At 38.3% G+C, this 17,922-nt stretch overlaps 1 protein-coding gene across 3 annotated transcripts in view; it reads right to left on the bottom strand.

Annotated features, from left to right (window-relative positions):
* The window catches only part of SYNPO2 (synaptopodin 2), a 167,508-nt gene that overhangs the window by 148,609 nt on the left and 977 nt on the right, over positions 1-17,922 (bottom strand). The window lies entirely within an intron of this gene.

The following is a 17,922-nucleotide window of genomic DNA, read 5'->3' as shown; positions in this document are numbered from 1 at the left end:
GTCATCTTTTATAATCCAAAAATAAAAGCCATTTTCAATTCTACCTATTTTCTTTAAAACAAAACAAAACAAAACAAAACATAAACGATAAGAAATCCATTTGTGGGATAGAGACATGATTTGATTAAAAATCCTGCACTTTAAGATGAGGACCTAAACTAATCAACTCCAAGTATGCTAAAAACTCTCTCCTCCTTTTTTTGTGACACATTTTTCCCAAGTGAGAGAGTCTTAAGGAATAGATGAGGAATATCAAATACATTCCCTCTTCTCCATCTAATTAGAATACCTCATAAAAGAGAACAGCTAGGTCAGAATGAGTGGTTTTACTTGATGAGATATGAGATGGTCCATACCCACTGTCTCTTTAGGGTTTCTAGTAAGGTAAGGAGAACAAAACTTAAAGTTATAAATTATGTCAGATCCAGAGTCTGAGTAAAGAAGTTAGATCTCTAAAAACATCAATTGTGTTTAAATCCACAAATTCTTAGTGATATTTAAAAATGTATTGGTTACATTAGCATATGCTAGGGAACACTCTCATTACTTAGAAAAATATAAAGAAAAAGAATCAAGTATTTACTGAAAAAAGAAGCCTAAGAAAATGCAGTGGTAATTCACCGCAATACAATTTTAAGCACAAAAAGGGAAAATCCTGGGAAAGAATACATTAAATTGATACCATTTTGAGAATTTTTGTTTTGTTTTTTTAAACAAATATGTCTTGTAAATTATAATTTGGAGAAAGGCAAATCAAATTTCCATAATATGCCGTATAAAGAATTGCCCTTTCAGAAAGTCTGGGTGGCTCAGTCAATTAAGCATCAGACTCTTGACTTCAGTTCAGGTCATGATCTCAGGGTCCTGGGATCGAGTTCCACATCGGGCTCCTTGCTCAGTGGGGAGTCTGCTGGAGATTCTCTCATTTCCTCTCCCTCAGTCCCTCCTCCCTCAAATAAATAAATGAATCTTAAAAAAATAATAATAATTGCACTTCCCAAAAAAATGCTACTTTATTTTTCAAGTTAACAGAGAGAATATGACCATTCATGGACATTTTCTTTCACCTATTATCTTCTTGATTTAAAATAGACTCTAGCTGAAAGGAACCTTAAAATCACCTATTCTAAACCTTTCATTTTATAAATAGAGAAATTGAGGGCCAGATAGTTTTAGTGACATCACAGTTAAAGGCCGCAGAGTAAAGTCAAGTTAGAACCATGCCCAGAATTCAGGCCTCCTGATTCCTAGTTCAGTTCAGTCTTTTCACTGCACCCTTTGGATTGGTGTCTTGTTATTACAAAATACTAAACAAAAATATGAATTCACACATATAAAAATAAATATTATTATTCCAATTATTCTTTAAATAAATCACTCATTTAAAAAAGCATCCAATAAAGCTTCGGTGACATCAGTCTTTTTAGTGGTTGCCATTCTCATAGTAAAGAATAACAGATGTACATCCATTCATTTATTTATTCAACAACCTTTCAGTAAGTATAAAAGCCTGCCTCAAATATGTAATTACACATATATGTAACATCCATGTATATCATCCCCCTTGCAGAGAACTATTTTAGAAGTTGCCAATAGCTATGGTTTTGCTTTCAAAGAGCAAGGTGCCAACACAAGTGTGGAAAAATGCAAGTCTTTTAACTAGAAATACTAATGGGAAATGTCTATACCCAAACAGTAATATTTGGTTGTTTAAATGTAAAATAGGAAGGTATATCACACACTTGACAACACTCTTTGCCACCTTGGCTCTGGGACACGGGGGGCCGAGTAAGATTTCCAGTCTAGCAATATTATGAATACCTAATGCAAGGATCTCCTTGTTTCACGCTGTGCCACAGACCCTGGTCCCTGCCATCCCCGTGCCTTTCATCTGTCCCCATCCCTGTCCCTGCCCTCCGTCCTTTTCTTCAATCCTGGAGCATAACTGTCTTGAGGCTCCCACTTGGCTTTGATGCAGGTTGTGAACTTCAACTCATGTTTTCATCCTTAAAGGTTCTGATGAAGTTTATAAACTTCCCCAAACAATAAGTATTTATTTTTGACTGAATGCAGTTGTATCACTTGGTAAATTACAAATAGGAGTCAGTATTAAACAATCAGTTAAAAAGTAATAGCCTTGGGACGCCTGGGTGGCTCATTTGGTTGGGCGTCTGCCTTCATCTCAGGTCATGATCCCAGGGTCCTGGGATTGAGTCCCAAATTGGGCTCCTTGCTCGGCAAAGGAGCCTGCTTCTTCCTCTCCCTCTTCCTCTGCCACTTCCCCTACTTGTGCTCTCTCTCTCTGACAAAAAAAAAAAAAAAGTAATAGTCTTCATTGCATACCTACTGTGTACCTGGGAGAAATAAATAGAAGAACATTCTACTTCAGAAAAGATCATGGGCAGTTACAGAGGACTGGGGGATGAATAAACGTGTCATGTTGGGAGAAAATGAGAACAGCCTCACAGGAAGAAGCAAGCTGCTCAGACGAGAAACCGTGAAGGGAGCTGAAAGACCTTAAAAAAAAAAAACTTAAAAAGGAGTTTCTATGAATGAAGTGCTGAACTATTGAAAACACACTCCTGGAAAATGCTTATAAAGACAAAATAATTCTCCATTATAGTTCATCTCATGCCTGAATCAAAAAATCCAGCATGTTGTTACCTTTCCATGAAAATCAGTTGAGAGAGACTTATGCACAACTTCCTGTTTATTTTCTCTCCCTCTCTCCCTCCATCTCTCTCTCTCTATCTCTGTCACACACACACACACACACACACACACACACACACACACACACACACACGGTATCTCTCCTCTTTCTTCGGCAGATAAAGCAACATCAAATTTCATGTCTTAATTTGGTTAGAAAGCTCTCTGGGAAACAAGAGACATAAAAAGAACTAGATAAAGAAAGGATGAGAATTAAGAGAACGGGGGCAGTGAAGATAGAAAAGAAGTTTTCCTTCTCAAGTAAGAAAGAGAAGGAGAGGGTCAGACTAGAGAAGGTAATAAAGAACAGAACGGAATAAATATCATAATGGGATCTTTAATTGAATTTGTGTCTCCTCTCAGCCCTGAAGGAACCCTGGTAACTCACTCAGCATGAAGCGTCAGGGTCATCTGGGCACAGAGGAAGCACACAGTGATGTGCTTCCGTTCCTGATCGCAGCTCTGCCTCAGGATGAAATCCTTCTGGTCAACATTTCCCCATCTGGCAGGCAGGCGGCCAGAAGATGGGAGACCCAAAAATGGATCACTGCATTCGGACTCCCTGCGGCAGCCAGTAAATGTAATATAATATTTACACGATCCAATCTAATATCAGTCATGCTAAGCACCATCCAATGGAAAATGTTATGTTTTTCACAGAAGAAATAAAATAAAGGTGAGTTCTATGGTCGTATCTGACTCCCAAGGCCTGAGCCTTTCACAAATGTTGTTTTTCATTTTAGCTTGATCTTGACTGATGAAAATAACTCACCACTATTTGGAAAGTTAAAAACACCAAGAGCTTAATGTATTATCATTTACTTAGAAAAAGCTGCCTTATATAGTAATAACTTCTTTTAATTTAGAAGACAAGAGTGCGGGGGTGTCGGTGGGGGAGGGAATGAAATGCTCGTTAGCCTTCGCCAAAGGCCCTGGCACAGAGTTTTCCTAACTATTCAGAGATCAGTGTCCTATATTTACTTACCAGGGACAATTTATTTTCTTTTATATTTTCAAAGCACTTGAAATGATTCCTTTTCTTTGTGATGATTTCCATATGCTGTTTCCAGGGAAAGGGGTATGGCTTACTCAGTGAGTGTAAGGCCACATTCTGAAACCATTAAATGCCATCTCATGGCGGGGGGGGGATCCCAAGGACTGCAGGGGCCCTTCCAATGACATTGAGATCTGGATCTCAAAAGGCATTGCATGGAAGACAGCAGATATTCCTTCAATTTCACAAGAGTTGGTTAAATAAAATTAAAATAACCACAAAGGGAGACACTAATAATTCTTTTTAAAAACCACTGAATGTTTCCTTTGTGTTAAGTGACTTATATTTCTAACCTTGAAAATAATCTTTAGAGATAGGTCCCAACACTATCCTCATTTTACAAATGGGGTAACGGAGGCACAGAGACTAATATGACTGAAAGAGTCCGAGTCCACTCTAAACAGAGCTCAGCATAATTATATACAATTAATTCTTTATAGCTTCAGGTATTTTCCTTTAAAACAATCTGGGGGCACCTGGGTGGCGCAGTCAGTTGCAGCAGCCAACTCTCGGCTCAGGTCATGATCTCCTGGGGTGTGGGTTCAAACTCCACAGTCAGCGTGGAGTCTGCTTGAAGATTCTCTCCCCCTGCCCCTTCCCCCACTCATACGTATGTGCTCTCACTCTCTCGCTCTCTCTCCCCCCATCTATCTAAAATAAACAAATAAAATCTTTTTAAAAATCTGTGCTATTTTTAAACGAGACAGTCATTTAGCTTTATTTGGCCTTGTATAATGTATAACGTTAGGATCCCTTGCTGTAAACTCATTAAACTGCATAACAAACAAATCTCGGTTAGTCAGTGATACTGTAAGCGTTTTGTGAAATGTTGTGTTTTATCAAAAATGAAAATTGACACTGGGTGAAAGAAATATCACATGTCATTCTATTTGCCTTTCATGCTCTTAACTTCCATTTGTATATCAGGAGTACAAGGAATTGGTTTAGTGCTTTCTTAATTTCTGAAGAAAAAATAAACTTGTGTAGAAGACAGTTACTTCTTCCTCTAATTAGAACAATGATGATGATGACAGACTCCTTTACTGCATGATTATTATGTGTCAGGTGATATCTGAATACACAATGCTTACAAAGAATGGTAAGATACATTATTAACCAGTTCTTTGGGTCTCAGATTCACCTGTCAAACTGGTGACACTTTTTATCCACAAAAACAGCAATTTCATTACACAGCACTCCATTTTACAGATGAGGAAACTGAGGTTCAGGAAAAAAATGTGTTTAAAGTTACATAGAAATGGTCGCCAGCACTAAAATGCTTTTGTCCTTTCAAGGATCAGTTCCCAAACAATATCTAAATAGGATTATATCTTTTTTGAAGGAGAAAGGAAATTAAGACACACTAGAAAATACAAAACTTTTCTTTACCCTAGGTCTGACACTGAGGTCAAAATAAACAGGATCTATGTATCAAATTCTCCTTGACACTCCTTAAATTCTTCTTCTCTCACTGGGAGAATCAATTTCAGAGGAAGAGAAAGATTAGTTTAATATAATTTCTAACCAAACTTCTGCATAAGGGCCAGTGGCAATTATTCATTTAAATAAAGTGTTCCAGACACTGGTCAGTAGGCTGCCACATTATGAAAAGCTGAAATGGATGAGAAGGAAATATGAAGAGGACAGTTCAAATTTGTTCTAGTAGGATCAGTATGTTAATCATTTAATGATGGGAAAATAACCACATGGTCGGGGTTCCCAGGAGAGAGAGTTTTTCATTTTTATCACTGTGAAGACAGGGCTTCCATAGTGATTTCTCATGGAAATATGTGCCAGCTATGTTGGCATCTTTAGGTTTCCTTGAACTTGCCAAGGATGCTTCTGTCCCAGGACCCTTTTATATTTGTAGTGCATTGTGCCTGAAAGCCTTCCCCCACATATCTGCCAAGCCAGCTGGAACGCCTAAGAACATTTATTTTCATCTAAGAAATGAGAAGGAAATAAGTGCCAACTAATGTTTAATCTACATTAATGTAAAGGCTAACATAGGTACCCTGGGCCAGTCTGGTCCAAGCAGATTATGAATTTCATACAGTATTTGAGGTGACCCCACTGAACTAAGGACCTCCCAACATGGTGGAAGGGAAAGACGCTTCCTCACATGTTCATTCTCTCTCAGCATGTTGTAATATATAATGTTTTACAGTGTTTGATTAAGTTAATTTCTATGTTATTATCCAGTTTTAACTCCCACAAAATGACACAAGTTTTAAAATATTCCTGAAAGGAAGCTATTAAATAAAGATAAGAATTACATTTCAAGCACAAAAGAACAAGAATATGGCAGAGTTAACCCTTCTCTATAATCCTACAGAAACTCTTCATCAGCCGTACTGTGAGATTAAAAACCATTACTGCCTAATCATATGACAGGTAGATAAAACATCCCAAATTACCAAGAAGACTATTTGGAATATGGATTTATATTCACTGTCGTTAGAGAGGTGCTTTATTTTATTGTACTGGATGATATCAGCCAGTGTTAGAGTGAAGTAATCAGTCAAGAAGATATTTAATAACAAAGTATCCAGAACACAAAAAAATCTAGACTAATTTGTCCAACAATGGTTCAAGTCAGGCAATACTGAGTTTAAAACTTTCCACAATTTAAACCAAATGATAATGTTTAGAAAGTTCTTCATGGATGCAATCAAAAATGGCTAAAATAGTACTATTGGCAACAAACTAAGACGTATTTTTTGTCAGCAAATATTGTTGAAGATGCAAACCGCCCCCCCCCCAAGAAACTGGTAGAAATAATATTAGAACAAAATACTGGTGGAGGACGTCTATTGTAAAGTTAAATAAAAGAACATGTTTCTGGTATGTCCCAACGTATGGTATTTTTAAGATTCAATTTCGATATTTGCATAGCTGAAGAACTATTCCTTTGGAGAACCAATAAGGAAGATCATGGAGATAAGTTCTCAAAAGTAAATGAATTATTTAATTTTTAAAAAGTCAATGTTTTGGGGCGCCTGGGTGGCTCAGTTGGTTAAGTGTCTGCCTTCGGCTCAGGTCATGATCTCCCGGCCCTGAGATGCAGCCCCGCACCAGGGTCCATGTTCAGAGGGGAGCCTGCTTCCCCCTCTCCCTTTGCCCCTCCCCCTGCTTGTGCACGCTCTCTCTCTGTTTCTCTCTCGCTCTAGCTCAAATAAATAAATAAAATCTTTTTTAAAAAGTCAGTGTTTTATGGGAAAAAATGTACATAAAACTGCTGAGGAAGTAGCTGCTTGAACAGGGGTTAATAAAGAAAAGACTCTAAGGTAAGATTATGGAGGTGCCTCCCATAAAATTCATTCAGGACATAATTGAAAGGAAAATTCATATTTGGATAAACTGAAGATAGAATGCAAAAGTGCTACAGATGTCATCAATATGATTAACTTTATAAAAGCTCACATTTAAAATATATTAGAATCTTTTAAACATGTTGCAGTGAAATAGGGAGTGACAAGGAAAGTGTTTCTTTTTTTTTTTTTTAAGATTTTTATTTATTTGACAGAGAGAGAGACAGCCAGCGAGAGAGGGAACACAAGCAGGGGGAGTGGGAGAGGCAGAAGCAGGCTCATAGGGAGGAGCCTGATGTGGGGGCTCGATCCCATAACGCCGGGACCACGCCCTGAGCCGAAGGCAGACGCTTAACCGCTGTGCCACCCAGGCGCCCCAAGGAAAGTGTTTCTATCATAGAAATTTGTATCACTGAGGTCCAGTGTATCTCTTGCAAATCTTTTTTTTTTTTTTATAATGATTTTTTATTATATTATGTTAGTCACCATACAGTACATCCCCGGTTTTTGATGTCTTGCAAATCTTTTTAAGAATTGTAGACCTAAGGATGTGTCACAGTTTCATTTAACTGATAAATTAATATTCCAAATTTGTTGACCTTTTCTGGAATAAGTGGCTCTTAGCCATCGGTTACTTGGCCTATATTTTAGAATAATAAATATACTATGTTCCCTCACAATTAATTGTTTCGAAAGCAACTTTTCAAAAACAGAAGTAGAAGAAACAGAGATTTTGAAGAGTTCTTGAAAATGTTTCTATGATTATGCCATTTTGCTGGTTGAAAATTATGTAAGCGTGTTATTCTTTAAAACGTCTTATCTGCACACTTCACTAGAAAAAAAGAATTTCTGGGATGCCTGGCTGGCTCAGTTGGTTAAGCATCTGCCTTTGGCTCAGGTCATGATCCCAGGGTCCTGGGATGAAGACCATGTCAGTCTCCCTGTTCATCAAGGAGCCTGCTTCTCCCTCTCCCTCTGCCTGCCACTCTCCCTGCTTGTGCTCATTCTCTCTGACAAATAAATAAAATCTTAAAAAGAAAGAAAAAAGAAAAAAGAATTTCTAACAGGCTTTCAATCTTTCAAGTAAAAAGTATCAGTGAGATTTTAACACTAAAATATTAAAATGTAGCCTATTCTCATTAGTTTATGAGAACAAAGTATGGTTACCAGGGAAGATGGAAATCCACCCATCAAATTACAACAAAAACATATGCATTATCAGTCGAGAATGAAAAAGAATTTCCAGTTAGTGTTTCATTTATTCAATATGGAGCTACCTATGATAAGTGGTTATCTTTTTCAACCATGATAGTCTTCAGATTCAAGTATTAAAATAAATTAAAATTTAGACCTAAAATCTAGACCTCTTCATTATACCTCATGGGGTCACACTCGGATTTTCATAATTAAGAGTCCATCAAACACATTGTTCTCACTAAAAAAAAAAAAAGCTTCTGGTCAGTGAGAGTGAGAAGACTTTTTGCGCTGTCAAAACAAAATAAAAATTGGTTAAAAAATATTGCTGGAGCACCTGGGTGGCACAGCGGTTGAGCGTCTGCCTTCGGCTCAGGGCGTGATCCCGGCGTTCTGGGATCGAGCCCCACGTCGGGCTCCTCCGCTATGAGCCTGCTTCTTCCTCTCCCACTCCCCCTGCTTGTGTTCCCTCTCTCGCTGGCTGTCTCTATCTCTGTCAAGTAAATAAATAAATAAATCTTTTTAAAAAATTGCTGATTTTATCTTTATTTTATTCCTTAAAACTTTCTTCTTGATATATTGTATACTATACATAACATATTAGCATAGTATTACATATATATGTATATATATATCTCATTTACACACCCTTGCATGTGTATATATATATATATATACATCATTCATATGTATATGAGGTATAAATGGGCTACCCTCAAAATTGTTTCACTTAAGGAGATACAATCAAAACATTTTGAATACCAATGGTTTAATGGAAGAAACAAACATGTGAACAAAAATTACAGCCATCGGCAGCAACGTGTATGGAGGCATGTGGTGAAACCTGCGTGTGATAAAGGGAACACCGCTGAGCAAATGCTTACTTACATCTGACCAGAAAATTGAGTCAAATCACCCAGAGAAGTGACTCTGAACAGAGTTGTCCAGAGTGAGTAAAATTTCTCCGATGTATTAGGGTAGGTACCAGAGGAAGGGGTGCACACAGCAGAGACGATTCGTGGTGGCAGGAAAGGCAGAGTGTTTTAGAGAACTGTCGTATTTCCAACGGCTAAGTGCACATTTAGGGGAGTACCAGGTGATGGGGCTGGACAGTATGGCAGGGACCAGATCGTGGAGGGTGACGGATGCCACAGTGGAGTCATGGGCCGGTAAACAAGGCGCGGTGCAGGGAGCAGCTCAGACTGTGGGCTTTGGCATCAAACTGGCCTCAGTTCTGGACCTGCCATTTACCAGCTGTGTGATCTGAAATTATTTAGTTAACTTCTCTAACCCTCAGCTTCTTTACCTGCGGGGGAAAAAATCTGCTATTGTGTATGATCGAATTCATCAAGTGCTTAATTGTACTTAATAAAATTTTTTAAATGTTATGGTTCTTTTGATGACTATGATGGGGAGACTTTGAAGTATTTTAAGCAGTGATATAACAGGTGATTTAGAAAAATCTCTCTGGCAGCTCTCTGTAGCATAAATCTGAGGAATGTGAAACCCAAAGCGGGGAGACAGTTAAAAGGCTTGTAGTTATCTAAAAGCAAAGAGTAAGGGCCTGGGCTGAAGTCCTAAGCAAAGGCATCCCGGGCAGGAAAGAATACGAGCCATAGAGGAGGTAGAAAGCCAGTACCCAGTTACCATCTAAGTTCATTGCATTTATCCCCCTTTGTGAAAATGAATAAAGTAAACTACACTAGACCCACAAGAATTGTGTGTATAGAATACAAACCCTGGAGCCACATTCTCTAGGTGTGAACCAGGTCTAACCCTAACTATCTATATGACCTGGGGAAGTCGCTTCACCTCTTTGTGCTTCTCTAATGGGGATCTCAAACAATGATAACCTCACAGAATTTTCTCATCATATTTAAAAAGTGTTTTAAGGAAGCGTCTGGCATCCAGGAAACATTATATAGGAGTTTTTTAAATAAAGTTATCTCCAGAAAATACTGTTAAAGGCAGGAAGATGTTGGGGGAAAAAATGACATTCATTGGCTGTTGTTATAAATTTCTTAGGGAAAAATAATCTGTATCCTAAAATGGTGAAATTCAAGCCAGGTAAATTTTGATAAAGGGAATGAAGGAAGAGCAGTAAAGGAAAGCGTACTGCCCAGGCAGAATTAGACAGATCATAAACCTGTAGTTCTTTTCAGGAAAATTCATCCACCCCATCATTTCATCAATCCGGTACCCACGCTGATTCCAAATAAAAGTGGAAAAGTTAGCCATGGATGAGCAGGATTATAAAAATCCAAGACCAAGGTTAGGAAAATTATTTGTTACATAATCAAGTGACAGGAGTTTTTACACAGTGTTTCAAAAGCCAAATCCACTGTATTTTTCAGGATATTTTTTTGGAAACACACCAGATTTAAAGGCCAATTAAGGAAAACTACATCCAGACCATCGTAACACCAAACTATACCTACTATTGCCAATGATCTGCCACATACCAATGGATTTCACAAAGACACTGAAGACAATTTGTTGAGAACCTGGCCAACTTTACTTCTTTCTAATAAAAAAGAATGGTAAATAATTTTTAAAAAATAAAATGCCAAGGTAATTCAATACTGTAAATACGCTGTCATTGAGGTGGTCAAACAATGAAATATCCACCAAACTGCAAGTCATATTTTGCTTCTCGTATAAGGCTTTCAACTTCATGAAGTTGTTTACTCTTTTTTTTTTTTAAAGATTTTATTTATTTATTTGACAGAGATAGAGACAGCCAGCGAGAGAGGGAACACAAGCAGGGGGAGTGGGAGAGGAAGAAGCAGGCTCATAGCGGAGGAGCCTGATGTGGGACTCGATCCCAGAACGCAGGGATCACACCCTGAGCCGAAGGCAGACGCTTAACCGCTGTGCCACCCAGGCGCCCCTGAAGTTGTTTACTCTTAAAGACTGAGTTTTTTGTTAAGATTTATGTATTTATTTGAAAGAGAGTGTGTCTGTGCATGTACATGTGTGAATGCAGGGAGGGGCAGAGGGAGAGAATCTTCAAGCGGATTCCCGCTGTACGGGGAGCCAGACACAGGGCTCCATCCCAACACCCATGAGATCATGACCCCAGCAGAAACCAAGAGTCAGACGCCCAACCCACTGAGCCACCCAGGCACCCCACTCTTAAGGATTATTTAATGAAGCTGATGCAGGAATTCTCCATTTCCTTTTACAAAAGTCTCATGGCATTCATCATGAATCTATTAGGAAAGATACAGTAAAAATCTTGGAATCCATATATTTTTTAGGTTTATTTATATGTAAACTGGTTCACTTTCCAGTCTTGTCTCTCACTGCACATGACCTTGGAGATGCATTTCCTGTCATCCTTTTCCTCGATCCCATTAAAAGAAGAAATTATATATGTTTTTAACGGTTAAATCTTAGAAGGTGACATACCATTTCATACAAACTCTAAATCAAAGTTTGGCAGTTTTCAGCATTACTAAATGATAGATTGTTCTCTTTATCCAAACTGATACAGAGAGTGGCATGATGCCCCTGCCATAGGGGAAAGAATTATATTTGACTTCGGACTCCTTTATATAAATTTTTTGCAAATAATTAATTTTTTTCTGAATCAGTTTTTTCATCTATAAACTGAGAGTAATAAAACCGTCTAGTCAACTGGTATAAAATGAGATAACATATGTTAACATACTTGGACGATTGTAAGATATACACATGTGAAATATTTTTAGATAAATATATAAACTAGTTTATATTCCTGGACACTTACTAACTGACAGAGGGAGGTTAAAGTATTTTGGAAACCACTACCATGAGAAATATACAAATATTATTCAGTTAGATATAATATGTATGTCACAATGATATTACATACTGACTTCTGGAATTTGCAATATGACTTTCTTTAAAAACAACAATCACCCTAGATTAAGACCCTATAAAAGCTCAGAGTACTTACTTTTAAATTAAGAGTTCTGGATCCTGACAATAATGTTCAAGACACACTCTTTTAGACTAACTGAAAGTATGAGCCTACCTAATAGCAAAAAGCATACCAGGTTATTAAAGTGCTGATTCACATTCAACGAAAGGAAAAGAGAAAAGAAGTAGCTTAAATTTCTTATTTGGCCCAAAGCCAGATTTTCATTCATTCAATGAATCCTAGATAAAAAAATTTCAACATGATCATCTATGGAAGTCACACGAGTTGGTGGTTAAGTTTTGAAGCTAACATACGTCAAATACAGGTGATTAATAATAGGAACCTGTGTGATGGAACCGATGTTTTTGAGGAGTGTCAACTCATTCAGTTATAAACATGAAACTTTCATTTCTTCCAGCAACTGTTTTCAAGTATGATAAAGCCAAATCCCTCCCTTAATAATACTTTGGTTAGATCCCATGCATTTCTGTTGGCTTTTGGTTATTAAAATAGTCTAGTCCAATTACAGCTTCAATCCACTGTCTGTTCCTAGGCTCTCTCCCTAAGCACCGTGGCGGGCTTGTGGCTCCGGGGCTTGGCACCCCAAGGAGCGTGTTGTCTGCTCTTTTCCTACCTCCCTCTAGCTCCTCCCAGGTTGAAGGCAGGAAGACCGGAGAAGGAGGGGGGATGGTAGATATATTTAGTTATAACTGAATGAGGTGGTGTTTCTCTTTCTGGTTGTTGCACTTCTCTGGTTAATGCTGAGTGGCCATCTCTGTCCTCTCTGTGGCCAGTGTCCAGAAGCTAGGGCACTTATGTAGTTTCTTCAAGGAGCCCTGGAAAGCTTTTACCACAGCATGAGAAATAGGGCTCCTGCCCAGCTCCCTTCCAAGACCCCCAGTAGCTCCTCAGGATGCCAGCTTGCACCTGCCAGTCCCTAGCTAAGAGCTTGCCTCTCTGGGTAGGGTACTGGCAAGGTGGTTCAAATCCTGCCACTTTCTGTGCCAGTCATTCACCCCTGGGGAATGCAAGGATCCTTGCCTTACCAAATAGTTAAGTTCCTACTTTTCTCTCTCATTCTCCCTCTCTGTCTCATCTTGTCTTTTTCTCTCCCTCCTCTTGCATCTTTCTCCAGTTTTACTCCCCTAGTCACCCCTCCCTACTTCTTATCCCACCGTTCAGAGAGGCACTAGGCAGGTCGGCAATTCCGTTGACAAAAAAGACATCCTGCTAGGGAATATATTGCCAGGTTCCCCTCTTGCAGGCACCTCCAATCTTTACAATGATCATTTTTAAGCTTCCCAGCACCTCCTTGCCTCCCGCAACCCAGAGGTCTTGGCTTCAGAAAGGGAAAACCCTCCCACTACAAGTGAAGACTTCATCACAATGCTAAGGACTCAGACAATTCTTGCGTCTCTCTGGTTCTCCTCTTACATCAGCTGGAAAAGGGGCAGTGGGGCTGTGCTAGAAGAACATAGCACGCCACCCTTCAGGAAGCCCTGTGATGACATATCTGGCCTCAACTTTCTATAGCCGTGCTTCTGAATCTTGACCACACATTAGGATTGCCTTCGGGGTGTTTATTAATCTTGATACCTGGGGGTCCCTTGGCCAATTAAATCACGTTTGGATGAAGAGCACACTATTTTTTATAAGCTTCATTTTGGGAACCACCTTAGCCTCCCCTTATTCTCTCAGGCACCTGTTTTTACCAATTCAGAAGGAGAAGTCAGATTCACAATCAAATCCCACCATTTTTTACAGCTTAATCTTTGGCAAGTAACTTAGCCTTTCTGTGCCTGAATTTCTTCATTTCTAAAATAAGCATATTTTTCAAACTACTTCTTAGGTTATGGGGGTCATTTGAAGAAAAAACACCTGCAAAGAAAATACTGCAAAGAATATTTTCCTGAAAAGAGCTTGATAAATGCATATGTGCCATGTCCCAGTAATGGTAAAGTTGATGCAAAGTCATTATCTTAGTTCATTGTCTTTCAACAAACAGTGATCTGTCTTAAAACACACAATTCCAAAACAAAGATTTTAAATAACATATGCTTAATGGATTTACCTAGTTCGTACTGACTTCTATAAGCATACCTGTTTTTAGAATTTCTAGAAAGCGCTCAAAAACTCAATAAAAAGTGAAGTGATCAGTCATATCTTCTAATGAAGATGTTACTAGCTTTCCATATGTAGTAAGGAGCATTTATCCTCAAATACACATATTCAAACACATCAAAATATTTCTTTTTTTCCCTTTAGAAATAGCTATGATGCTGGAATTATTTCATTTGAAACATTTTAGAGACCTCACTGATGGCACTGATAAGACTATGTTATCTGATTGTGCTTTACTAACATATCTTTATTTAAGTTAAAGAGCTGACATACAGAATCATTAAATCCACGTTTGCCTCATAAAATACATGATTGTAATTTGTCATGTCAATTTTAATAAAAGCTACTTGAAACTTTGAATTGAAATTCAGGGGCACCTGGGTGGCTCAGTAGGTTGTGACCAACCCTTGATTTCGGCTCAGCTCATGATCTCAGAGTTGTGAGATGAAGCCCTGCATCAGGCTCCACACTGGGCCCAGAGACCACTTAAGAGTCTCTCTCCCCTTCTTCCTCTGCCCCTCCCCCCACCCCTCTTCCTCTCTCCCTCTTAAAAAAAATGTTTTAAAAAAGAAAAAAGAAAAGAAAAGAAATTCAATAAGAGAATAATAAATACCATAGTGGTCTATATGTTTTGAAGAAAGCTTACAGTTCTAAACATTCAAACGTATAAAGGATACAGTGTGAACATTTCTTTGTTCATTATTTTCAAAATGTGAGTTATTACTGACTTGTTCATAAGATTTGTTTGTAAAACAAAAATTTCTCCCCACTTCTTTACATGAAGATTTTCCAAAGTGATCTGTCCGGAGGCATAGGCACGTAAGTACATGTTTGAAAAATGAGTTTTGTAAAGTAAAAGTGCTAACAGAGTTTTTCTAAGAGTATTTGCACACATACAATGGGGTTTTATATTGTAAATATGCCTCAATGAATTTGTTTCTATGAATGATCTCCTGGAAATATATTTATGACTCTGTATTAGAAACGTCTGCTTTTTTTTTTTTTTTAAGATTTTATTTATTTATTTGAGAGAGAGAGAGAGCACGCATTTGCAGACGAGCAGGGGGAGGGGCAGAGGCAGAGGGAGAAGCAGACTCCCCACTGAGCAGGGAGCCCTATGCCATGCGCTGTGGATCCCAGGACCCTGGGATCATGACCTGAGCCAAAGGCAGATGCTTAACTGACTGAGCCACCCAGGCACCCAGACATGTTTGCTTTCTATCACATGTATTTAGAACATAAATTAAAAGATATATAGACATTCAAAAACCAGGCAACTGGTTTGGATCTTTTAAAAATTCAGTTTATTCTTGCAAATAAAACCAGATTTTATGGCCTTGAGCTTCAATGTCAATGAAAAGTTTGATTATTAAAATTTCCATTAGTGATCTTTAAAAGTCGGCATTTGCCTACTGTTCAATCAGCTAGCCAAATACTAAAAATGTTTGAACATCTCTCCAAAGTGTCACTAGAAGGATATTTACCGGGAATTATAAAGGTACTCAATATCTAATCATTGTTAATAATATTAGATAGGGTTTCCCCCCTATTTCAGCGTGTTCAATTTTCATTCTATACAGAATTATGAAAAACATGAACGCTAGATATTTCATACAAGCCAAAAAATTGTTGTCATGTATAGAACGGCTTTGAAGCACTCCCCTTTTAAGGGGGCATGATTCAAGGACTGTCTGAAATTTCCTTTTCTTTCTTACTATGTATTTTCTTTAACTCCCAAATTCATCTTCTGCATGTTCTTCGAAACTGTGAGCATAGTGTTTGCCAGCAACCATCCCTACCCAGTCTTTCTGCCGTCCGCCTCTCCACCCTCCTTCTTGGAGGTGACTTGGCCCTCATAAGCATCGCCTTGGAAGCAGAGGAAGTCTATGCCATGCAACATACACTTCACCTTGAGCTGAGGGACCATTACTAAAATTGAGTTGACTTGATGTTTTAAATGAAATCAGTGATCCTAGCGAGGCCATGGCCTTGATAACATAGAAAGTGATAAGCACTTTGCTCCAAGGGTTTTCTAGAACAAATAATGCTAGTATAAGAAATTAAATGTAAGTTCGAATTAAGGGGAAAAAATAGACCAACAAAAGTAGGCATTGCCATAGTAACTTAGAAATTTTGTCTTCTTTAGAAGGCTCTCTAGTCACTTTTTACATATGGGGAAAACTAGACTGTAAACTGTAGTGTATGTCTCTCTCTCTCTCTCTCACACACACACACACACACACACACATACACACACTCACGCGTGCGTGAATTAAGGCAAACATCCAGATGCCGTCATAATGATATTTTAGAATTAGCAATTAATTATACTCTCACAAACTCGATAATTAAAGCAAACATCCAAATACTTTAATAATTTTTTTAAAAACCACAACTATATTTGCAGGGTATTTTAGGAAAGTTGACTTGGGGGGTAAGAGCAGGATTGAATTTTTTGACACTCACACACATAATAACCTCTCTGAATCCTGTTGATAGAGATGTCATCAGTAGAGAAATGCTCCCAAAACACACTTCACTAGCTATTTGCTGTAGTTCTTCCAAAAAAAATCACCACATAATAGCTCCGCTTTGCAATAAGTACATTAAGGACTCAGGAGAAACCGAATACCCACCCTATTCTTAAGGTCTGGCCACAAAGAACTAACAGAGAATAACAGCATCCAGCCACCTTTGTCCCCACATTTTAACTGGTAGGCAAGTGATTCTAAAGTTGTATTCTATAAGGACAGTAAAATACTCGAGCAAAATAGAATCTCACTGATGGTCGAGTACAGTTAATTTCCTCTTTACTTCTCCTTTCCTACCTCACTCAAAATGTTTGTCTCTTTCTCCCTCTACACACACACACACACACACACACACACACACACACACGCCACGCCACAACAGATGACTCAGGAAGGGTGAGAGATTTGTCTCAGGTCCGGCTACAAGTTAGATCAGAGCTGGAATTAGAACCCAAATCTCAGTAACTGGAGCCAGCCAACTGCTATTCTAGACCCAGAACAAATCCTGTTCAGGCCATGAATTCTGCATACTCTGAAGCAGGCATCACTGTTTTGTCTGATGTTTTCTGCCATCAACTCCTAAAGCAACACAATGAAACTACCTTTCCAGATTCTTCAATCACTGCTAGCCTGAAGCAGAGGAAAGTTACTTAAACGCTCTGGGCTCTTTCCTTATCTAAAATCCGCAGGTTGAACCGGAGGTCTCTGAGAAACTTTCCAGTTCTAAAAATTTTGCTTTTCACCTTCTGTTTTATGTCTCCTTCTTGATGTTTGAAATTTTCACTAGGTGGCAGGATTCCACCATTGCATTATGAAAGGATTTTCCGCTGGAAGCCTAGAAGCAGAAAATTTCAAAGAAACTCCTTTCCTCACAGTGAACATTAAAAAAAAAAAAAAAAAGCCAAACCCAAGAGAAAGAATAACTACAAAGGCCAGTAGTCCACATATTTCATAAGGATTATATCCATTTTTAATATATAAAGCGGAAATTAATCAAACATGTTCTTTCATACACTACTACAATTTAGTATTCAAATCAGGTAAAAGTCTGCTTAAATTTCATGCATTTAAAAATTTATTTTAGCTGAATCCCAA

This window comes from Ursus americanus, chromosome 13 (assembly GCF_024610735.1).
Source record: "Ursus americanus isolate L20-20 chromosome 13, mUrsAme1.1.p, whole genome shotgun sequence".
Lineage (NCBI taxonomy): Eukaryota > Metazoa > Chordata > Mammalia > Carnivora > Ursidae > Ursus > Ursus americanus.
The sequence above is the reverse complement of the archived record's forward strand: the minus strand, read 5'-3'. Positions and strand labels throughout refer to the sequence as shown.